At 44.8% G+C, this 22,632-nt stretch overlaps 19 non-coding genes across 19 annotated transcripts; all 19 read right to left on the bottom strand.

Annotated features, from left to right (window-relative positions):
* Positions 1–3,764: 3,764 nt before the first annotated feature.
* Positions 3,765–3,856, bottom strand: trnar-ucu (transfer RNA arginine (anticodon UCU)). Its single transcript is given in 2 exon segments — positions 3,765–3,800; positions 3,820–3,856. It is a non-coding gene; the product is annotated as a tRNA-Arg (tRNA).
* Positions 3,857–4,105: 249 nt separating this feature from the next.
* Positions 4,106–4,507, bottom strand: trnar-ucu (transfer RNA arginine (anticodon UCU)). Its single transcript has 2 exons — positions 4,471–4,507; positions 4,106–4,141 (listed from the first exon to the last, which is right to left on the bottom strand). It is a non-coding gene; the product is annotated as a tRNA-Arg (tRNA).
* A 966-nt stretch (positions 4,508–5,473) lies between these two features.
* trnar-ucu (transfer RNA arginine (anticodon UCU)) lies at positions 5,474–5,565 on the bottom strand. Its single transcript is given in 2 exon segments — positions 5,474–5,509; positions 5,529–5,565. It is a non-coding gene; the product is annotated as a tRNA-Arg (tRNA).
* Positions 5,566–8,428: 2,863 nt separating this feature from the next.
* On the bottom strand, positions 8,429–8,520 carry trnar-ucu (transfer RNA arginine (anticodon UCU)). The gene is given in 2 exon segments: positions 8,429–8,464; positions 8,484–8,520. It is a non-coding gene; the product is annotated as a tRNA-Arg (tRNA).
* An 856-nt stretch (positions 8,521–9,376) lies between these two features.
* trnar-ucu (transfer RNA arginine (anticodon UCU)) lies at positions 9,377–9,468 on the bottom strand. Its single transcript is given in 2 exon segments — positions 9,377–9,412; positions 9,432–9,468. It is a non-coding gene; the product is annotated as a tRNA-Arg (tRNA).
* Positions 9,469–9,990: 522 nt separating this feature from the next.
* Positions 9,991–10,082, bottom strand: trnar-ucu (transfer RNA arginine (anticodon UCU)). Its single transcript is given in 2 exon segments — positions 9,991–10,026; positions 10,046–10,082. It is a non-coding gene; the product is annotated as a tRNA-Arg (tRNA).
* A 904-nt stretch (positions 10,083–10,986) lies between these two features.
* On the bottom strand, positions 10,987–11,306 carry trnar-ucu (transfer RNA arginine (anticodon UCU)). The gene is made up of 2 exons: positions 11,270–11,306; positions 10,987–11,022 (listed from the first exon to the last, which is right to left on the bottom strand). It is a non-coding gene; the product is annotated as a tRNA-Arg (tRNA).
* An 848-nt stretch (positions 11,307–12,154) lies between these two features.
* On the bottom strand, positions 12,155–12,380 carry trnar-ucu (transfer RNA arginine (anticodon UCU)). Its single transcript has 2 exons — positions 12,344–12,380; positions 12,155–12,190 (listed from the first exon to the last, which is right to left on the bottom strand). It is a non-coding gene; the product is annotated as a tRNA-Arg (tRNA).
* Positions 12,381–12,682: 302 nt separating this feature from the next.
* On the bottom strand, positions 12,683–12,774 carry trnar-ucu (transfer RNA arginine (anticodon UCU)). The gene is given in 2 exon segments: positions 12,683–12,718; positions 12,738–12,774. It is a non-coding gene; the product is annotated as a tRNA-Arg (tRNA).
* A 709-nt stretch (positions 12,775–13,483) lies between these two features.
* trnar-ucu (transfer RNA arginine (anticodon UCU)) lies at positions 13,484–13,575 on the bottom strand. Its single transcript is given in 2 exon segments — positions 13,484–13,519; positions 13,539–13,575. It is a non-coding gene; the product is annotated as a tRNA-Arg (tRNA).
* Positions 13,576–14,756: 1,181 nt separating this feature from the next.
* Positions 14,757–14,848, bottom strand: trnar-ucu (transfer RNA arginine (anticodon UCU)). Its single transcript is given in 2 exon segments — positions 14,757–14,792; positions 14,812–14,848. It is a non-coding gene; the product is annotated as a tRNA-Arg (tRNA).
* Positions 14,849–15,743: 895 nt separating this feature from the next.
* On the bottom strand, positions 15,744–15,835 carry trnar-ucu (transfer RNA arginine (anticodon UCU)). Its single transcript is given in 2 exon segments — positions 15,744–15,779; positions 15,799–15,835. It is a non-coding gene; the product is annotated as a tRNA-Arg (tRNA).
* An 895-nt stretch (positions 15,836–16,730) lies between these two features.
* On the bottom strand, positions 16,731–16,822 carry trnar-ucu (transfer RNA arginine (anticodon UCU)). The gene is given in 2 exon segments: positions 16,731–16,766; positions 16,786–16,822. It is a non-coding gene; the product is annotated as a tRNA-Arg (tRNA).
* A 395-nt stretch (positions 16,823–17,217) lies between these two features.
* On the bottom strand, positions 17,218–17,520 carry trnar-ucu (transfer RNA arginine (anticodon UCU)). The gene is made up of 2 exons: positions 17,484–17,520; positions 17,218–17,253 (listed from the first exon to the last, which is right to left on the bottom strand). It is a non-coding gene; the product is annotated as a tRNA-Arg (tRNA).
* A 1,462-nt stretch (positions 17,521–18,982) lies between these two features.
* trnar-ucu (transfer RNA arginine (anticodon UCU)) lies at positions 18,983–19,074 on the bottom strand. The gene is given in 2 exon segments: positions 18,983–19,018; positions 19,038–19,074. It is a non-coding gene; the product is annotated as a tRNA-Arg (tRNA).
* Positions 19,075–20,021: 947 nt separating this feature from the next.
* trnar-ucu (transfer RNA arginine (anticodon UCU)) lies at positions 20,022–20,113 on the bottom strand. Its single transcript is given in 2 exon segments — positions 20,022–20,057; positions 20,077–20,113. It is a non-coding gene; the product is annotated as a tRNA-Arg (tRNA).
* A 709-nt stretch (positions 20,114–20,822) lies between these two features.
* trnar-ucu (transfer RNA arginine (anticodon UCU)) lies at positions 20,823–20,914 on the bottom strand. The gene is given in 2 exon segments: positions 20,823–20,858; positions 20,878–20,914. It is a non-coding gene; the product is annotated as a tRNA-Arg (tRNA).
* A 522-nt stretch (positions 20,915–21,436) lies between these two features.
* On the bottom strand, positions 21,437–21,528 carry trnar-ucu (transfer RNA arginine (anticodon UCU)). The gene is given in 2 exon segments: positions 21,437–21,472; positions 21,492–21,528. It is a non-coding gene; the product is annotated as a tRNA-Arg (tRNA).
* A 597-nt stretch (positions 21,529–22,125) lies between these two features.
* Positions 22,126–22,445, bottom strand: trnar-ucu (transfer RNA arginine (anticodon UCU)). The gene is made up of 2 exons: positions 22,409–22,445; positions 22,126–22,161 (listed from the first exon to the last, which is right to left on the bottom strand). It is a non-coding gene; the product is annotated as a tRNA-Arg (tRNA).
* Positions 22,446–22,632: the final 187 nt, after the last annotated feature.

Here is a 22,632-nt window from a genome sequence, read left to right as displayed (position 1 = left end):
ACTATGGTTTATCTTCTCCTACTGCAAAAACAAATCTACCCACGGGTCTAAATAAAGTAACCTAACCTAACAGAACAGGCTGCAGACGGACAGACACTAAATGTGAGTAGGGACAATTCATTGACGCGTTTCTGTCTCTTCAAATTGTCGTTGGCAACATGCATTGTGGTGTGAACGTTGCATTCATCCAGGTCTGTGAGGATGCACTATGAGCTTTATGCTAATTACCATAATCACCGCCCAGAGTGAGACTGATGGGAGGTGTTAGTTGTGCACATATGTGGTCAAAAACCAATATTTGAACTGGTCTGATGACTTAAATTAAACAGTGGGGATACAATGCAAACTCAAGAAAGCATGAATGAATGATGACAACCCATCCAACAGTAGCTACTGACGTTCATCACCATCCCTCAAAAACCCCAAACGTCATAAAGATCTGTCCATCACCTCTGCTTGGTCTCTGTGTTGGATGAGCTAGTGGATTTACAATAACATGATCAAAAACAAAAGCGGGACACGAGTAAAAACAGGCAGAAGGGAGGTTTGAGTCTCATCCAGACTGATGTATTTCACCTGCAACCCAGCCATGACCCAAATCCTGTCAGGACAAGACAGAGAAAGAGACAGAGAGCGAAGGAAAATGAAGAGTGAGGGAATGTTATTAAGAGGAATCAGTCTTTAGACTTGGTCTGTTCAGCTGATCCGGGTCTCAGTGAACGAGGAGATTTTTTTAATGGTCTGCCTTCTGAAACTGTTAGAGCTTTATGAATGAAATGTCTTCAGTCTGGGACGAGTGAAATCCTGCTGTCATCAGGCTGAAAACTCTGTCTGTGTCTCTGCTCGATGTGTGACTCATCTCACATCAGCCACAGGCACAAATCAGGAGAGTTGGGAAATATTGACTCTGTGTGTAGTTCAGTGCTTTTCCAAATCCATTGTGTGCTGATTTAAAGCCCCACATTCTTCAGCTGTTAGCGCTTCACGTTGTGCTATAGCTCTAGATCAGGATGATGATCTCTGTGGAGCAGATAAATGTGGTTAATCCACATGAATTAAGAAAAAAAAGAACAGAATTTAATTCTATACGTTGAGTTCCCTGGAGAAGTACTTTCATGTCAGAGACCATAAAATGTCTCCTTGAAAATGCATCCATCCATTATCTGTAACTGCTTATCTGGATCCGGATCACATGGGGGTCCACCCTGGACAGGTCTCAGGTCCATTTCAGGGCCTTAACCATTTGATAGGAAAGCGAAACCCATCAACCAGCTGTGGTTACTGTGCCAATGCATCACCTCACTGTCCATATCCTTTAAAGGAAAACTTGACCCAAATTATCATTATTAGCATCTGGCAGCGTGTGAAGTTCTGAGGACGTCTCACTGTGACACCAGTGACATGTTAGGACCAATCTAAGAGTTAGCATCAAAAACAGTCAAGGAGATTTTTCTGTTGTCAGATGGACGAGGACATTAGTGTCTGCGTTCGGCACGTTGACGATTAACCTATTTAGCCACTTGTTAGCAAATATGTTGCTACATGTCGTTTAGAAGACTTGTTAAAGCTTAAAATAAGTGTGGAGTATCGTTGAAAGTCTCTTCAGCTGGTCCTAATCACACACCTTATTTCAGACATTTAACCAAAAACTCATTCAAGTTTAACAAACTATTCTGGGTGCAACTCAGTTGAAAGCAAACAGATGAAGACGCCTAAAGAAGGCGTCTTCATCTGGGGGCTCTCTGTCTGAAAATATTGAGTTGCTGCAGCATTTATTGGAGCATCTTTGTTTTCTGTGCCTGCACATCAGTCTCATTGGAATAAGTGAAGGCTGCTTTGTTTGTTCCTAAACTGAGGAGTCAGACACTGACACATGTGGGCAGATCGTGGAGCAACAATCTGTAACAGCTTTGAGGGCAGTGGGAGAATCAGGGCTGCTAACATTTAGTTTTTCAGCCTGTTTTGTAGCAGAGAGACTGTGTCTCAGTCTGTCTGACATTTTTCAGCCCACTTACATAATAATGACCCCCCTGAATAGTCACATCCATTCAGCTGCAGTTCTATGTCTGACCAGCAGGAGGAGGTGCAGACAGCAGAGCAGACAGATGAGGGCTAAAACCATTATGTAATGTCTCTGTCTCCTCAGGCCCGACTCTCTGTCTCTCTCTCTCTCTGTCTTTCTCTGTCTGTCTTTTGGTCTTTTCATTGACATCTTTCATTCACCTGTCCTCCCTCTGTCCTTTTCCACACTATGCCTGTTTGAACAATAATATCATGACATGATTTTAAAATAATGGGAAGACATTTAACCCTCTGCACGCACACACACACACACACACACACAAACACACACACACTACCGTCAATATCTATAGACTGTCTGACCTTCAGTGCTTTGCATAGACCACAGAAGATGAACCCCTCTCATAGTTGTGTCTTTCTGTAGATGTGAGAATGCTCGATGATCTTTACCTAATCTCACCTAAAACCTCCAAACGTTACCTTAAGAGATTCTACTCTTTAGTCTGAAGTACTATGTGTGTGTACATGCAATGTAATGTAGACATGTACACACACACCCAGCCTACCTCCTCGCTGTGCTGCACGTCACCCTAGGCAGTATAGAAGACTTTCTCCGAATAATGCTTTCTCTCTTAAGGCCTCCTTGATGTGACTCAACTCTGCAGGAGTTTTCTTCCTATGAAGACCTCAGGCCTTTGATTCTTCTAAGAAAGAAAATGTGCCCTCAGGGTCCGAGCGCCTCAATGCGGAACTGAACGTTTAGCAGGAGTCGAATGAGACAGGTTGGTGCTAAAGTAATTTTGGACTTTTTCAGTGGCTTCCATCTGTTTAAACAGTTCAGCACCACACACAGACATGCTCTTAGATTACCAAGGCAGGATTGCAAAATGGCTAAAAAAACGCATTAGCATTGAAAATATCAATGGATTATGGATGTGTTTATACATTCTTCACATCCCCAGTTTCACCTTTTACCGATTACAAATAACTCACACTCACCCAGAAAAGAGCCTTCTCACATAGCAAGAATTGGATTTCTTCCACGAAAAAAAGCATCTCCGACTGTTGGAGATTGCAGTGCAGATTTATGATTGACTAGTGCAAATAGTACAGACACACCACAATGACTTGACCAATAGACATTCATCAACAGATTGGTGCTAATGAGGCTTCAAGACGCAATCTTTGAATTGCTACTTTTCTGCTTAGCTAGAATTCGGAATGCACCGAGGCATCAGAATGTGCTTCTATTAGGTTCTAATGCAAATTTACTTTGCGCCACAGAGCCCTCAGCCTGCAGAGTTTAAAACTCAAACCCACAACCTTTGAATGCCTTCATACATGCTTTCTTAGAAGTCCAACGCGCTATCCGTTGCGCCACAGAGCCCTTGCTGTGGCTACCACCTTAGCTTGAAGACAGAAAATCAACCAAGACTTTCTATGAGTGAACACAATTTTGCAAAGGCCCTCGCGCAAAAGGATTTGTGAGGAAGACGGTCTCCGACTCACAAAGGTCGACTCTGGTGGGACCCGAACCCACAACCTTTGAATGCCTTCATACATGCTTTCTTAGAAATCCAACGCGATATCCATTGCGCCACAGAGCCCTTGCTGTGGCTACCACCTTAGCTTGAAGACGGAAAGCAACCAAGACTTTCGATGAGTGAACATAATTTTGCAAAGGCCCTCGCGCAAAAAGGATTTTTGCTTTGTGAGGATGACGGTCTCCGACTCACGAAGGTTGACTCTGGTGGGACTCGAACCCACAACCTTTGAATGCCTTCATATGTGCTTTCTTAGAAGTCCAACGCGCTATCCGTTGCGCCACAGAGACTTTCGATGAGTGAACACAAATTTGCAAAGGCGCTCGCGCAAAAAGGATTTTTGCTTTGTGAGGAAGACGGTCTCTGACTCTCAAAGGTCGACTCCGGTGGGACTCGAACCCACAACCTTTGAATCCCTTCATACATGCTTTCTTAAAAGACGGAAAGCAACCAAGACTTTCGATGAGTGAACATAATTTTGCAAAGGCCCTCGCGCAAAAAGGATTTGTGAGGAAGACGGTCTACTACTCAAAAAAGGTCGACTCTGGTGGGACTCGAACCCACAACCTTTGAATGCCTTCATACATGCTCTGCAAACTAAAATTGTGCTTCTGTGAGATTTCAATCCACAGTCTTTGAACTGCTTCATTTGTCCTTAGCTTGAAGACGGAAAGCAACAAAGACTTTCGATGACTTTTTCAAATTTACTGTCAGATTCTTTAAACTAAAATTGTGCTTCTGAATGCCTTCATACATGCTTTCTGTAAAAAGTGAACACAATTTTGCAAAGGCCCTCACGAAAAAAGGATTTTTGCTTTGTGAGGAAGACTGTCTCCGACTCACAAAGGTCGACTCTGGTGGGACTCAAATCCACAACCTTTGAATGCATTCATACATGCTTTCTTAGAAGTCCAACGCGCTATCCGTTGCGCCACAGAGCCCTTGCTGTGGTTACCTTAGCTTGAAGACAAAGCAACAAAGACTTTCGATGAGTGAACACAATTTTGCAAAGGCTCTCGCGCAAAAAGGATTTTTGCTTTGTGAGGGAGACGGGCTCTGAATCACAAAGGTCGACTATGGTGGGACTCGAACCCACAACCTTTGAATGCCTTCATACATGCTCTGCAAACTAAAATTGTGCTTCTGTGAGATTTCAATCCACAGTCTTTGAACTGCTTCATTTGTCCTTAGCTTGAAGACGGAAAGCAACCAATACTTTCGATGAGTGAACACAATTTTGCAAAGGCCCTCGCGCAAAAAGGATTTGTGAGGATGACGGTATCCGACTCACAAAGGTCGACTCTGGTGGGACTCGATCCCACAACCTTTCAATGCCTTCATACATGCTTTCTTAGAAGTCCAACGCACTATCCATTGCGCCACAGAGCCCTCGCTGTGGCTACCACCTTAGCTTGAAGACGGAAAGCAACAAAGACTTTCGATGACTTTTTCAAATTTACTGTCAGATTCTTTAAACTAAAATTGTGCTTCTGTGAGATTTCAATCCACAGTTTTGAACTGCTTCATTTGTCCTTAGCTTGAAGACGGAAAGCAACCAAGACTTTCGATGAGTGAACATAATTTTGCAAAGGACCTCGCGCAAAAAGGATTTGTGAGGAAGACGGTCTCCGACTCACAAAGGTCGACTCTGGTGGGACTCGATCCCACAACCTTTGAATGCTTTCATACGTGCTTTACTTAGAAGTCCAACGCGCCAAACTAAAAGTAAAATTGTCAAACTAAAATTGTGTTTCTGTGAGATTTCAATCCACAGTCTTTTAAATGCTTCATTTGTCCTTAGCTTGAAGACGGAAAGCAACAAAGACTTTCGATGAGTGAACATAATTTTGCAAAGGCCCTCGCGCAAAAAGGATTTGTGAGGAAGACGGTCTCTGACTCACAAAGGTCGACACTGGTGGGACTCGATCCCACAACCTTTGAATGCCTTCATACATGCTTTCTTAGAAGTCCAACGCGCTATCCGTTGCGCCACAGAGCCCTTGCTGTGGTTACCTTAGCTTGAAGACAGAAAGCAACAAAGACTTTCGATGAGTGAACACAATTTTGCAAAGGCCGTCGCGCAAAAAGAATTTTTGCTTCGTGAGGAAGACGGTCTTTGAATCACAAAGGTCGACTATGGTGGGACTCGAACCCACAACCTTTGAATGCCTTCATACGTGCTTTACTTAGAAGTCCAACGCGCCAAACTAAAACTAAAATTGTCAAACTAAAATTTTGCTTCTGTGAGATTTAAATCCACAGTCTTTTAACTGCTTCAATTGTCCTTAGCTTGAAGACGGAAAGCAACCAAAACTTTCGATGAGTGAACATAATTTTGCAAAGGCCCTCGCGCAAAAAGGATTTGTGAGGAAGACGGTCTACTACTCACAAAGGTCGACTCTGGTGGGACTCGAACCAACAACCTTTGAATGCCTTCATACATGCTCTGCAAACTAAAATTGTGCTTCTGTGAGATTTCAATCCACAGTCTTTGAACTGCTTCATTTGTCCTTAGCTTGAAGACGGAAAGCAACAAAGACTTTCGATGACTTTTTCAAATTTACTGTCAGATTCTTTAAACTAAAATTGTGCTTCTGAATGCCTTCATACATGCTATCTGTAAAAAGTGAACACAATTTTGCAAAGGCCCTCACGAAAAAAGGATTTTTGCTTTGTGAGGAAGACGATCTCCGACTCACAAAGGTCGACTCTGGTGGGACTCGAACCCACAAGGCCCTCACGCAATAAATATTTTTGCTTTGTGAGGAAGACTGTCTCCGACTCACAAAGGTCGACTCTGGTGGGACTCAAATCCACAACCTTTGAATGCCTTCATACATGCTTTCTTAGAAGTCCAACGCGTTATCCGTTGCGCCACAGAGCCCTTGCTGTGGTTACCTTAGCTTGAAGACAAAGCAACAAAGACTTTCGATGAGTGAACACAATTTTGCAAAGGCCGTCGCGCAAAAAGAATTTTTGCTTCGTGAGGAAGACGGTCTTTGAATCACAAAGGTCGACTATGGTGGGACTCGAACCCACAACCTTTGAATGCCTTCATACGTGCTTTACTTAGAAGTCCAACGCGCCAAACTAAAACTAAAATTGTCAAACTAAAATTGTGCTTCTGTGAGATTTCAATCCACAGTCTTTTAACTGCTTCATTTGTCCTTAGCTTGAAGACGGAAAGCAACCAAGACTTTCGATGAGTGAACATAATTTTGCAAAGGCCCTCGCGCAAAAGGGATTTGTGAGGAAGACGGTCTCCGACTCACAAAGGTCGACTCTGGTGGGACTCGAACCCACAAGGCCCTCACGCAATAAATATTTTTGCTTTGTGAGGAAGACGGTCTCCGACTCACAAAGGTCGACTCTGGAGGGACTCGAACCCACAATCTTTGAATGCCTTCATACATGCTTTCTTAGAAGTCCAACGCGCTATCCGTTGCCCTGGCTGTGGCTCCCCCATAGCTTGAAGATGGAAAGCAACCAAGACTTTCGATGAGTGAACACAATTTTGCAAAGGCTCTCGCGCAAAAAGGATTTTTGCTTTGTGAGGGAGACGGGCTCTGAATCACAAAGGTCGACTATCGTGGGACTCGAGCCCACAACCTTTGAATGCCTTCATACATGCTCTGCAAACTAAAATTGTGCTTTTGTGGGATTTCAATCCACAGTCTTTGAACTGCTTCATTTGTCCTTAGCTTGAAGACGGAAAGCAACAAAGACTTTCGATGACTTTTTCAAATTTACTGTCAGATTCTTTAAACTAAAATTGTGCTTCTGTGAGATTTCAATCCACAGTTTTGAACTGCTTCATTTGTCCTTAGCTTGAAGACGGAAAGCAACCAAGACTTTCGATGAGTGAACATAATTTTGCAAAGGACCTCGCGCAAAAAGGATTTGTGAGGAAGACGGTCTCTGACTCACAAAGGTCGACACTGGTGGGACTCGATCCCACAACCTTTCAATGCCTTCATACATGCTTTCTTAGAAGTCCAATGCGCTATCCGTTGTGCCACAGAGCCCTTGCTGTGGCTACCACCTTAGCTTGAAGACAGAAAGCAACCAAGACTTTCGATGAGTGAACACAATTTTGCAAAGGCCCTCGCGCAAAAAGGATTTGTGAGGAAGACGGTCTCCGACTCACAAAGGTCGACTCTGGTGGGACTCGATTCCACAACCTTTAAATGCCTTCATACATGCTTTCTGTGAAAAGTGAACACAATTTTGCAAAGGCCCTCGCGCAAAAAGGATTTGTGAGGAAGACGGTCTCCGACTCACAAAGGTCGACTCTGGTGGGACTCAAATCCACAACCTTTGAATGCCTTCATACATGCTTTCTTAGAAGTCCAACGCGCTATCCGTTGCGCCACAGAGCCCTTGCTGTGGTTACCTTAGCTTGAAGACAGAAAGCAACAAAGACTTTCGATGAGTGAACACAATTTTGCAAAGGCCGTCGCGCAAAAAGAATTTTTGCTTCGTGAGGAAGACGGTCTTTGAATCACAAAGGTCGACTATGGTGGGACTCGAACCCACAACCTTTGAATGCCTTCATACGTGCTTTACTTAGAAGTCCAACGCGCCAAACTAAAACTAAAATTGTCAAACTAAAATTGTGCTTCTGTGAGATTTCAATCCACAGTCTTTTAACTGCTTCATTTGTCCTTAGCTTGAAGACGGAAAGCAACCAAGACTTTCGATGAGTGAACATAATTTTGCAAAGGCCCTCGCGCAAAAACGATTTGTGAGGATGACGGTCTCCGACTCACAAAGGTCGACTCTGGTGGGACTCGAACCCACAAGGCCCTCACGCAATAAATATTTTTGCTTTGTGAGGAAGACGGTCTCCGACTCACAAAGGTCGACTCTGGTGGGACTCGAACCCACAACCTTTGAATGCCTTCATACATGCTTTCTTAGAAGTCCAATGCGCTATCCGTTGCGCCACAGAGCCCTTGCTGTGGCTACCACCTTAGCTTGAAGACGGAAAGCAACCAAGACTTTCGATGAGTGAACACAATTTTGCAAAGGCTCTCGCGCAAAAAGGATTTTTGCTTTGTGAGGAAGACGGTCTCTGAATCACAAAGGTCGACTATGGTGGGACTCGAGCCCACAACCTTTGAATGCCTTCATACATGCTCTGCAAACTAAAATTGTGCTTTTGTGGGATTTCAATCCACAGTCTTTGAACTGCTTCATTTGTCCTTAGCTTGAAGACTGAAAGCAACCAATACGTTCGATGAGTGAACACAATTTTGCAAAGGCCCTCGCGCAAAAGGGATTTGTGAGGAAGACGGTCTCCGACTCACAAAGGTCGACTCTGGTGGGACCCGAACCCACAACCTTTGAATGCCTTCATACATGCTTTCTTAGAAATCCAACACGATATCCATTGCGCCACAGAGCCCTTGCTGTGGCTACCACCTTAGCTTGAAGACGGAAAGCAACCAAGACTTTCGATGAGTGAACATAACTTTGCAAAGGCCCTCGCGCAAAAAGGATTTGTGAGGAAGACGGTCTCCGACTCACAAAGGTCGACTCTGGTGGGACTCGATCCCACAACCTTTGAATGCCTTCATACATGCTATCTGTAAAAAGTGAACACAATTTTGCAAAGGCCCTCACGAAAAAAGGATTTTTGCTTTGTGAGGAAGACGATCTCCGACTCACAAAGGTCAACTCTGGTGGGACTCGAACCCACAACCTTTGAATGCCTTCATACATGCTTTCTTTGAAAAGTGAACATAATTTTGCAAAGGCCCTCACGCAAAAAGTATTTGTGAGGAAGACGGTCTCCGACTCACAAAGGTCGACTCTGGTGGGACTCGAACCCACAACCTTTGAATGCCTTCATACATGCTTTCTTAGAAGTCCAACGCACTATCCGTTGCGCCACAGAGCCCTTGCTGTGGCTACCACCTTAGCTTGAAGACGGAAAGCAACCAAGACTTTCGATGAGTGAACATAATTTTGCAAAGGCCCTCGCGCAAAAGGGATTTGTGAGGAAGACGGTCTCCGACTCACAAAGGTCGACACTGGAGGGACTCCAACCCACAACCTTTGAATGCCTTCATACATGCTTTCTTAGAAGTCCAACGCGCTATCCGTTGCGCCACAGAGCCCTTCTATGACTTTCTATGAGTGAACACAATTTTGCAAAGGCCCTCGCGCAAAAAGGATTTGTGAGGAAGACGGTCTCCGACTCACAAAGGTCGACTCTGGTGGGACTCGATTCCACAACCTTTAAATGCCTTCATACATGCTTTCTGTGAAAAGTGAACATAATTTTGTAAAGGCCCTCACGCAAAAAGGATTTGTGAGGAAGACGGTCTCTGACCAAGACTTTCGATGAGTGAACACAATTTTGCAAAGGCCCTCGCGCAAAAAGGATTTGTGAGGAAGACGGTCTCCGACTCACAAAGGTCGACTCTGGTGGGACCCGAACCCACAACCTTTGAATGCCTTCATACATGCTTTCTTAGAAATCCAACGCGCTATCCTTTGCGCCACAGAGCCCTTGCTGTGGCTGCCACCTTAGCTTGAAGACGGAAAGCAACCAAGACTTTCGATGACTGAACATAATTTTGCAAAGGCCCTCGCGCAAAAAAGATTTGTGAGGATGACGGTCTCCGACTCACAAAGGTCGACTCTGGTGGGACTCGAACCCACAAGGCCCTCACGCAATAAATATTTTTGCTTTGTGAGGAAGACGGTCTCCGACTCACAAAGGTCGACTCTGGAGGGACTCAAACCCACAACCTTTGAATGCCTTCATACATGCTTTCTTAGAAGTCCAATGCGCTATCCGTTGCGCCACAGAGCCCTTCCTGTGGCTACCACCTTAGCTTGAAGACGGAAAGCAACCAAGACTTTCGATGAGTGAACATAATTTTGCAAAGGCCCTCGCGCAAAAAAGGATTTTTGCTTTGTGAGGAAGACGATCTCCGACTCACAAAGGTCGACTCTGGTGGGACTCGAACCCACAACTTTTGAATGCCTTCATACATGCTTTCTTTGAAAAGTGAACATAATTTTGCAAAGGCCCTCACGCAAAAACGATTTGTGAGGATGACGGTCTCCGACTCACAAAGGTCGACTCTGGTGGGACTCGCGCAAATGTGCTTCTATTAAGTTCTAATGTAAATTTACTGTCAGATTCGTCAAACTAAAATTGTGCTTCTGTGAGATTTCAATCCACAGTCTTTGAACTGCTTCATTTGTCCTTAGCTTGAAGACGGAAAGCAACAAAGACTTTCGATGAGTGAACATAATTTTGCAAAGGCCCTCGCGCAAAAAAGATTTGTGAGGATGACGGTCTCCGACTCACGAAGGTCGACTCTGGTGGGACTCGAACCCACAAGGCCCTCACGCAATAAATATTTTTGCTTTGTGAGGAAGACGGTCTCCGACTCACAAAGGTCGACTCTGGTGGGACTCGATCCCACAACCTTTGAATGCCTTCATACATGCTTTCTGTAAAAAGTGAACACAATTTTACAAAGGCCCTCACGAAAAAAGGATTTTTGCTTCGTGAGGAAGACGGTCTTTGAATCACAAAGGTCGACTATGGTGGGACTCGAACCCACAAGGCCCTCACGCAATAAATATTTTTGCATTGTGAGGAAGACTGTCTCCGACTCACAAAGGTCGACTCTGGTGGGACTCAAATCCAAAACCTTTGAATGCCTTCATACATGCTTTCTTAGAAGTCCAACGCGCTATCCGCTGCGCCACAGAGCCCTTGCTGTGGTTACCTTAGCTTGAAGACAGAAAGCAACAAAGACTTTCGATGAGTAAACACAATTTTGCAAAGGCCGTCGCGCAAAAAGAATTTTTGCTTCGTGAGGAAGACGGTCTTTGAATCACAAAGGTCGACTATGGTGGGACTCGAACCCACAACCTTTGAATGCCTTCATACGTGCTTTACTTAGAAGTCCAACGCGCCAAACTAAAACTAAAATTGTCAAACTAAAATTGTGCTTCTGTGAGATTTCAATCCACAGTCTTTTAACTGCTTCATTTGTCCTTAGCTTGAAGACGGAAAGCAACCAAGACTTTCGATGAGTGAACATAATTTTGCAAAGGCCCTCGCGCAAAAAGGATTTGTGAGGAAGACTGTCTCCGACTCACAAAGGTCGACTCTGGTGGGACTCGAACCCACAAGGCCCTCACGCAATAAATATTTTTGCTTTGTGAGGAAGACTGTCTCCGACTCACAAAGGTCTACTCTGGTGGGACTCGAACCCACAACCTTTGAATGCCTTCATACATGCTTTCTTAGAAGTCCAACGCGCTATCCGTTGCACCACAGAGCCCTTGCTGTGGTTACCTTAGCTTGAAGACAGAAAGCAACAAAGACTTTCGATGAGTGAACACAATTTTGCAAAGGCCGTCGCGCAAAAAGAATTTTTGCTTCGTGAGGAAGACGGTCTTTGAATCACAAAGGTCGACTATGGTGGGACTCGAACCCACAACCTTTGAATGCCTTCATACATGCTTTCTTTAAAAAGTGAACACAATTTTGCAAAGGCCCTCACGAAAAAAGGATTTTTGCTTTGTGAGGAAGACGATCTCCGACTCACAAAGGTCGACTCTGGTGGGACTCGAACCCACAACCTTTGAATGCCTTCATACATGCTTTCTTTGAAAAGTGAACATAATTTTGCAAAGGCCCTCACGCAAAAAGTATTTGTGAGGAAGACGGTCTCCGACTCACAAAGGTCGACTCTGGTGGGACTCGAACCGACAACCTTTGAATGCCTTCTTACATGCTTTCTTAGAAGTCCAACGCGCTATCCGTTGCGCCACAGAGCCCTTCTATGACTTTCTATGAGTGAACACAATTTTGCAAAGGCCCTCGCGCAAAAAGGATTTGTGAGGAAGACGGTCTCCGACTCACAAAGGTCGACTCTGGTGGGACTCGATTCCACAACCTTTAAATGCCTTCATACATGCTTTCTGTGAAAAGTGAACATAATTTTGCAAAGGCCCTCACGCAAAAAGGATTTGTGAGGAAGACGGTCTCTGACCAAGACTTTCGATGAGTGAACACAATTTTGCAAAGGCCCTCGCGCAAAAAGGATTTGTGAGGAAGACGGTCTCCGACTCACAAAGGTCGACTCTGGTGGGACCCGAACCCACAACCTTTGAATGCCTTCATACATGCTTTCTTAGAAATCCAACGCGCTATCCTTTGCGCCACAGAGCCCTTGCTGTGGCTGCCACCTTAGCTTGAAGACGGAAAGCAACCAAGACTTTCGATGACTGAACATAATTTTGCAAAGGCCCTCGCGCAAAAAAGATTTGTGAGGATGACGGTCTCCGACTCACGAAGGTCGACTCTGGTGGGACTCGATCCCACAAGGCCCTCACGCAATAAATATTTTTGCTTTGTGAGGAAGACGGTCTCCGACTCACAAAGGTCGACTCTGGTGGGACTCAAATCCACAACCTTTGAAAACTAAAATTGTCAAACTAAAATTGTGCTTCTGTGAGATTTCAATCCACAGTCTTTGAATTGCTTCATTTGTCCTTAGCTTGAAGACGGAAAGCAACCAAGACTTTCGATGAGTGAACATAATTTTGCAAAGGCCCTCGCGCAAAAAGGATTTGTGAGGAAGACGGTCTCCGACTCACAAAGGTCGACTCTGGTGGGACTCGATCCCACAACCTTTGAATGCCTTCATACATGCTTTCTGTAAAAAGTGAACACAATTTTGCAAAGGCCCTCACGAAAAAAGGATTTTTGCTTTGTGAGGAAGACGATCTCCGACTCACAAAGGTCGACTCTGGTGGGACTCGAACCCACAACCTTTGAATGCCTTCATACATGCTTTCTTTGAAAAGTGAACATAATTTTGCAAAGGCCCTCATGCAAAAAGTATTTGTGAGGAAGACGGTCTCCGACTCACAAAGGTCGACTCTGGTGGGACTCGAACCCACAACCTTTGAATGCCTTCTTACATGCTTTCTTAGAAGTCCAACGCGCTATCCGTTGCGCCACAGAGCCCTTGCTGTGGCTACCACCTTAGCTTGAAGACGGAAAGCAACAAAGACTTTCGATGACTTTTTCAAATTTACTGTCAGATTCTTTAAACTAAAATTGTGCTTCTGTGAGATTTCAATCCACAGTTTTGAACTGCTTCATTTGTCCTTAGCTTGTAGACGGAAAGCAACCAAGACTTTCGATGAGTGAACATAATTTTGCAAAGGCCCTCGCGCAAAAAGGATTTGTGAGGAAGACGGTCTCCGACTCACAAAGGTCGACTCTGGTGGGACTCGATCCCACAACCTTTGAATGCCTTCATACATGCTTTCTGTAAAAAGTGAACACAATTTTGCAAAGGCCCTCACGAAAAAAGGATTTTTGCTTTGTGAGGAAGACGATCTCCGACTCACAAAGGTCGACTTTGGTGGGACTCGATCCCACAACCTTTGAATGCCTTCATACATGCTATCTGTAAAAAGTGAACACAATTTTGCAAAGGCCCTCACGAAAAAAGGATTTTTGCTTTGTGAGGAAGACGATCTCCGACTCACAAAGGTCGACTCTGGTGGGACTCGAACCCACAACCTTTGAATGCCTTCATACATGCTTTCTTTGAAAAGTGAACCTAATTTTGCAAAGGCCCTCACGCAAAAAGTATTTGTGAGGAAGACGGTCTCCGACTCACAAAGGTCGACTCTGGTGGGACTCGCGCAAATGTGCTTCTATTAGGTTCTAATGTAAATTTACTGTCAGATTCGTCAAACTAAAATTGTGCTTCTGTGAGATTTCAATCCACAGTCTTTGAACTGCTTCATTTGTCCTTAGCTTGAAGACGGAAAGCAACAAAGACTTTCGATGAGTGAACACAATTTTGCAAAGGCCGTCGCGCAAAAAGGATTTTTGCTTCGTGAGGAAGACGGTCTCTGAATCACAAAGGTCGATTCTGGTGGGACTTGAACCTACAACCTTTGAATGCTTTCATACATGCTTTACTTATAAGTCCAACGCGCCAAACTAAAACTAAAATTGTCAAACTAAAATTGTGCTTCTGTGAGATTTCAATCCACAGTCTTTGAATTGCTTCATTTGTCCTTAGCTTGAAGACGGAAAGCAACCAAGACTTTCGATGAGTGAACATAATTTTGCAAAGGCCCTCGCGCAAAAAGGATTTGTGAGGAAGACGGTCTCCGACTCACAAAGGTCGACTCTGGTGGGACTCGAACCCACAACCTTTGAATGCCTTCTTACATGCTTTCTTAGAAGTCCAACGCGCTATCCGTTGCACCACAGAGCCCTTGCTGTGGCTACCACCTTAGCTTGAAGACGGAAAGCAACAAAGACTTTCGATGACTTTTTCAAATTTACTGTCAGATTCTTTAAACTAAAATTGTGCTTCTGTGAGATTTCAATCCACAGTTTTGAACTGCTTCATTTGTCCTTAGCTTGAAGACGGAAAGCAACCAAGACTTTCGATGAGTGAACATAATTTTGCAAAGGCCCTCGCGCAAAAAGGATTTGTGAGGAAGACGGTCTCCGACTCACAAAGGTCAACTCTGTTGGGACTCGATCCCACAACCTTTGAATGCCTTCATACATGCTTTCTGTAAAAAGTGAACACAATTTTGCAAAGGCCCTCACGAAAAAAGGATTTTTGCTTTGTGAGGAAGACGATCTCCGACTCACAAAGGTCGACTCTGGTGGGACTCAAATCCACAACCTTTGAATGCCTTCATACATGCTTTCTTAGAAGTCCAACGCGCTATCCGTTGCGCCACAGAGCCCTTGCTGTGGTTACCTTAGCTTGAAGACAGAAAGCAACAAAGACTTTCGATGAGTGAACACAATTTTGCAAAGGCCGTCGCGCAAAAGAGAATTTTTGCTACGTGAGGAAGACGGTCTTTGAATCACAAAGGTCGACTCTGGTGGGACTCGAACCCACAACCTTTGAATGCCTTCATACATGCTTTCTTTAAAAAGTGAACACAATTTTGCAAAGGCCCTCACGAAAAAAGGATTTTTGCTTTGTGAGGAAGACGATCTCCGACTCACAAAGGTCGACTCTGGTGGGACTCGAACCCACAACCTTTGAATGCCTTCATACATGCTTTCTTTGAAAAGTGAACATAATTTTGCAAAGGCCCTCACGCAAAAAGTATTTGTGAGGAAGACGGTCTCCGACTCACAAAGGTCGACTCTGGTGGGACTCGAACCCACAACCTTTGAATGCCTTCTTACATGCTTTCTTAGAAGTCCAACGCGCTATCCGTTGCGCCACAGAGCCCTTGCTGTGGCTACCACCTTAGCTTGAAGACGGAAAGCAACAAAGACTTTCGATGACTTTTTCAAATTTACTGTCAGATTCTTTAAACTAAAATTGTGCTTCTGTGAGATTTCAATCCACAGTTTTGAACTGCTTCATTTGTCCTTAGCTTGAAGACGGAAAGCAACCAAGACTTTCGATGAGTGAACATAATTTTGCAAAGGCCCTCGCGCAAAAAGGATTTGTGAGGAAGACGGTCTCCGACTCACAAAGGTCAACTCTGTTGGGACTCGATCCCACAACCTTTGAATGCCTTCATACATGCTTTCTGTAAAAAGTGAACACAATTTTGCAAAGGCCCTCACGAAAAAAGGATTTTTGCTTTGTGAGGAAGACGATCTCCGACTCACAAAGGTCGACTCTGGTGGGACTCAAATCCACAACCTTTGAATGCCTTCATACATGCTTTCTTAGAAGTCCAACGCGCTATCCGTTGCGCCACAGAGCCCTTGCTGTGGTTACCTTAGCTTGAAGACAGAAAGCAACAAAGACTTTCGATGAGTGAACACAATTTTGCAAAGGCCGTCGCGCAAAAGAGAATTTTTGCTACGTGAGGAAGACGGTCTTTGAATCACAAAGGTCGACTATGGTGGGACTCGAACCCACAACCTTTGAATGCCTTCATACATGCTTTCTTTAAAAAGTGAACACAATTTTGCAAAGGCCCTCACGAAAAAAGGATTTTTGCTTTGTGAGGAAGACGATCTCCGACTCACAAAGGTCGACTCTGGTGGGACTCGAACCCACAACCTTTGAATGCCTTCATACATGCTTTCTTTGAAAAGTGAACATAATTTTGCAAAGGCCCTCACGCAAAAAGTATTTGTGAGGAAGACGGTCTCCGACTCACAAAGGTCGACTCTGGTGGGACTCGAACCCACAACCTTTGAATGCCTTCTTACATGCTTTCTTAGAAGTCCAACGCGCTATCCGTTGCGCCACAGAGCCCTTGCTGTGGCTACCACCTTAGCTTGAAGACGGAAAGCAACAAAGACTTTCGATGACTTTTTCAAATTTACTGTCAGATTCTTTAAACTAAAATTGTGCTTCTGTGAGATTTCAATCCACAGTTTTGAACTGCTTCATTTGTCCTTAGCTTGAAGACGGAAAGCAACCAAGACTTTCGATGAGTGAACATAATTTTGCAAAGGCCCTCGCGCAAAAAGGATTTGTGAGGAAGACGGTCTCCGACTCACAAAGGTCGACTCTGGTGGGACTCGATCCCACAACCTTTGAATGCCTTCATACATGCTATCTGTAAAAAGTGAACACAATTTTGCAAAGGCCCTCACGAAAAAAGGATTTTTGCTTTGTGAGGAAGACGATCTCCGACTCACAAAGGTTGACTCTGGTGGGACTCGAACCCACAACCTTTGAATGCCTTCATACATGCTTTCTTTGAAAAGTGAACATAATTTTGCAAAGGCCCTCACGCAAAAAGTATTTGTGAGGAAGACGGTCTCTGACCAAGACTTTCGATGAGTGAACACAATTTTGCAAAGGCCCTCGCGCAAAAAGGATTTGTGAGGAAGACGGTCTCCGACTCACAAAGGTCGACTCTGGTGGGACCCGAACCCACAACCTTTGAATGCCTTCATACATGCTTTCTTAGAAATCCAACGCGCTATCCTTTGCGCCACAGAGCCCTTGCTGTGGCTGCCACCTTAGCTTGAAGACGGAAAGCAACCAAGACTTTCGATGACTGAACATAATTTTGCAAAGGCCCTCGCGCAAAAAAGATTTGTGAGGATGACGGTCTCCGACTCACGAAGGTCGACTCTGGTGGGACTCGATCCCACAAGGCCCTCACGCAATAAATATTTTTGCTTTGTGAGGAAGACGGTCTCCGACTCACAAAGGTCGACTCTGGTGGGACTCAAATCCACAACCTTTGAAAACTAAAATTGACAAACTAAAATTGTGCTTCTGTGAGATTTCAATCCACAGTCTTTGAATTGCTTCATTTGTCCTTAGTTTGAAGACGGAAAGCAACCAAGACTTTCGATGAGTGAACATAATTTTGCAAAGGCCCTCGCGCAAAAAGGATTTGTGAGGAAGACGGTCTCCGACTCACAAAGGTCGACTCTGGTGGGACTCGATCCCACAACCTTTGAATGCCTTCATACATGCTTTCTGTAAAAAGTGAACACAATTTTGCAAAGGCCCTCACGAAAAAAGGATTTTTGCTTTGTGAGGAAGACGATCTCCGACTCACAAAGGTCGACTCTGGTGGGACTCGAACCCACAACCTTTGAATGCCTTCATACATGCTTTCTTTGAAAAGTGAACATAATTTTGCAAAGGCCCTCACGCAAAAAGTATTTGTGAGGAAGACGGTCTCCGACTCACAAAGGTCGACTCTGGTGGGACTCGCGCAAATGTGCTTCTATTAGGTTCTAATGTAAATTTACTGTCAGATTCGTCAAACTAAAATTGTGCTTCTGTGAGATTTCAATCCACAGTCTTTGAACTGCTTCATTTGTCCTTAGCTTGAAGACTGAAAGCAACCAATACGTTCGATGAGTGAACACAATTTTGCAAAGGCCCTCGCGCAAAAAGGATTTGTGAGGAAGACGGTCTCCGACTCACAAAGGTCGACTCTGGTGGGACCCAAACCCACAACCTTTGAATGCCTTCATACATGCTTTCTTAGAAATCCAACGCGATATCCATTGCGCCACAGAGCCCTTGCTGTGGCTACCACCTTAGCTTGAAGACGGAAAGCAACCAAGACTTTCGATGAGTGAACACAATTTTGCAAATGGTGGGACTCGAACCCACAACCTTTGAATGCCTTCATACATGCTTTCTTTAAAAAGTGAACACAATTTTGCAAAGGCCCTCACGAAAAAAGGATTTTTGCTTTGTGAGGAAGACGATCTCCGACTCACAAAGGTCGACTCTGGTGGGACTCGATTCCACAACCTTTAAATGCCTTCATACATGCTTTCTGTGAAAAGTGAACATAATTTTGCAAAGGCCCTCACGCAAAAAGGATTTGTGAGGAAGACGGTCTCTGACCAAGACTTTCGATGAGTGAACACAATTTTGCAAAGGCCCTCGCGCAAAAAGGATTTGTGAGGAAGACGGTCTCCGACTCACAAAGGTCGACTCTGGTGGGACCCGAACCCACAACCTTTGAATGCCTTCATACATGCTTTCTTAGAAATCCAACGCGCTATCCTTTGCGCCACAGAGCCCTTGCTGTGGCTGCCACCTTAGCTTGAAGACGGAAAGCAACCAAGACTTTCGATGACTGAACATAATTTTGCAAAGGCCCTCGCGCAAAAAAGATTTGTGAGGATGACGGTCTCCGACTCACGAAGGTCGACTCTGGTGGGACTCGATCCCACAAGGCCCTCACGCAATAAATATTTTTGCTTTGTGAGGAAGACGGTCTCCGACTCACAAAGGTCGACTCTGGTGGGACTCAAATCCACAACCTTTGAAAACTAAAATTGTCAAACTAAAATTGTGCTTCTGTGAGATTTCAATCCACAGTCTTTGAATTGCTTCATTTGTCCTTAGCTTGAAGACGGAAAGCAACCAATACTTTCGATGAGTGAACACAATTTTGCAAAGGCCCTCGCGCAAAAAGGATTTGTGAGGAAGACGGTCTCCGACTCACAAAGGTCGACTCTGGTGGGACCCAAACCCACAACCTTTGAATGCCTTCATACATGCTTTCTTAGAAATCCAACGCGATATCCATTGCGCCACAGAGCCCTTGCTGTGGCTACCACCTTAGCTTGAAGACGGAAAGCAACCAAGACTTTCGATGAGTGAACACAATTTTGCAAATGGTGGGACTCGAACCCACAACCTTTGAATGCCTTCATACATGCTTTCTTTAAAAAGTGAACACAATTTTGCAAAGGCCCTCACGAAAAAAGGATTTTTGCTTTGTGAGGAAGACGATCTCCGACTCACAAAGGTCGACTCTGGTGGGACTCGATTCCACAACCTTTAAATGCCTTCATACATGCTTTCTGTGAAAAGTGAACATAATTTTGCAAAGGCCCTCACGCAAAAAGGATTTGTGAGGAAGACGGTCTCTGACCAAGACTTTCGATGAGTGAACACAATTTTGCAAAGGCCCTCGCGCAAAAAGGATTTGTGAGGAAGACGGTCTCCGACTCACAAAGGTCGACTCTGGTGGGACCCGAACCCACAACCTTTGAATGCCTTCATACATGCTTTCTTAGAAATCCAACGCGCTATCCTTTGCGCCACAGAGCCCTTGCTGTGGCTGCCACCTTAGCTTGAAGACGGAAAGCAACCAAGACTTTCGATGACTGAACATAATTTTGCAAAGGCCCTCGCGCAAAAAAGATTTGTGAGGATGACGGTCTCCGACTCACGAAGGTCGACTCTGGTGGGACTCGATCCCACAAGGCCCTCACGCAATAAATATTTTTGCTTTGTGAGGAAGACGGTCTCCGACTCACAAAGGTCGACTCTGGTGGGACTCAAATCCACAACCTTTGAAAACTAAAATTGTCAAACTAAAATTGTGCTTCTGTGAGATTTCAATCCACAGTCTTTGAATTGCTTCATTTGTCCTTAGCTTGAAGACGGAAAGCAACCAAGACTTTCGATGAGTGAACATAATTTTGCAAAGGCCCTCGCGCAAAAAGGATTTGTGAGGAAGACGGTCTCCGACTCACAAAGGTCGACTCTGGTGGGACTCGATCCCACAACCTTTGAATGCCTTCATACATGCTTTCTGTAAAAAGTGAACACAATTTTGCAAAGGCCCTCACGAAAAAAGGATTTTTGCTTTGTGAGGAAGACGATCTCCGACTCACAAAGGTCGACTCTGGTGGGACTCGAACCCACAACCTTTGAATGCCTTCATACATGCTTTCTTTGAAAAGTGAACATAATTTTGCAAAGGCCCTCACGCAAAAAGTATTTGTGAGGAAGACGGTCTCCGACTCACAAAGGTCGACTCTGGTGGGACTCGAACCCACAACCTTTGAATGCCTTCATACATGCTTTCTTAGAAGTCCAACGCACTATCCGTTGCGCCACAGAGCCCTTGCTGTGGCTACCACCTTAGCTTGAAGACGGAAAGCAACCAAGACTTTCGATGAGTGAACATAATTTTGCAAAGGCCCTCGCGCAAAAGGGATTTGTGAGGAAGACGGTCTCCGACTCACAAAGGTCGACACTGGAGGGACTCCAACCCACAACCTTTGAATGCCTTCATACATGCTTTCTTAGAAGTCCAACGCGCTATCCGTTGCGCCACAGAGCCCTTCTATGACTTTCTATGAGTGAACACAATTTTGCAAAGGCCCTCGCGCAAAAAGGATTTGTGAGGAAGACGGTCTCCGACTCACAAAGGTCGACTCTGGTGGGACTCGATTCCACAACCTTTAAATGCCTTCATACATGCTTTCTGTGAAAAGTGAACATAATTTTGTAAAGGCCCTCACGCAAAAAGGATTTGTGAGGAAGACGGTCTCTGACCAAGACTTTCGATGAGTGAACACAATTTTGCAAAGGCCCTCGCGCAAAAAGGATTTGTAAGGAAGACGGTCTCCGACTCACAAAGGTCGACTCTGGTGGGACCCGAACCCACAACCTTTGAATGCCTTCATACATGCTTTCTTAGAAGTCCAATGCGCTATCCGTTGCGCCACAGAGCCCTTGCTGTGGCTACCACCTTAGCTTGAAGACGGAAAGCAACCAAGACTTTCGATGAGTGAACATAATTTTGCAAAGGCCCTCGCGCAAAAAAGGATTTTTGCTTTGTGAGGAAGACGATCTCCGACTCACAAAGGTCGACTCTGGTGGGACTCGAACCCACAACTTTTGAATGCCTTCATACATGCTTTCTTTGAAAAGTGAACATAATTTTGCAAAGGCCCTCACGCAAAAACGATTTGTGAGGATGACGGTCTCCGACTCACAAAGGTCGACTCTGGTGGGACTCGCGCAAATGTGCTTCTATTAAGTTCTAATGTAAATTTACTGTCAGATTCGTCAAACTAAAATTGTGCTTCTGTGAGATTTCAATCCACAGTCTTTGAACTGCTTCATTTGTCCTTAGCTTGAAGACGGAAAGCAACAAAGACTTTCGATGAGTGAACATAATTTTGCAAAGGCCCTCGCGCAAAAAAGATTTGTGAGGATGACGGTCTCCGACTCACGAAGGTCGACTCTGGTGGGACTCGAACCCACAAGGCCCTCACGCAATAAATATTTTTGCTTTGTGAGGAAGACGGTCTCCGACTCACAAAGGTCGACTCTGGTGGGACTCGATCCCACAACCTTTGAATGCCTTCATACATGCTTTCTGTAAAAAGTGAACACAATTTTACAAAGGCCCTCACGAAAAAAGGATTTTTGCTTCGTGAGGAAGACGGTCTTTGAATCACAAAGGTCGACTATGGTGGGACTCGAACCCACAAGGCCCTCACGCAATAAATATTTTTGCATTGTGAGGAAGACTGTCTCCGACTCACAAAGGTCGACTCTGGTGGGACTCAAATCCACAACCTTTGAATGCCTTCATACATGCTTTCTTAGAAGTCCAACGCGCTATCCGCTGCGCCACAGAGCCCTTGCTGTGGTTACCTTAGCTTGAAGACAGAAAGCAACAAAGACTTTCGATGAGTGAACACAATTTTGCAAAGGCCGTCGCGCAAAAAGAATTTTTGCTTCGTGAGGAAGACGGTCTTTGAATCACAAAGGTCGACTATGGTGGGACTCGAACCCACAACCTTTGAATGCCTTCATACGTGCTTTAC

The sequence above is a fragment of the Channa argus genome, chromosome 6 (genome assembly GCF_033026475.1).
Source record: "Channa argus isolate prfri chromosome 6, Channa argus male v1.0, whole genome shotgun sequence".
Lineage (NCBI taxonomy): Eukaryota > Metazoa > Chordata > Actinopteri > Anabantiformes > Channidae > Channa > Channa argus.
The sequence above is the reverse complement of the archived record's forward strand: the minus strand, read 5'-3'. Positions and strand labels throughout refer to the sequence as shown.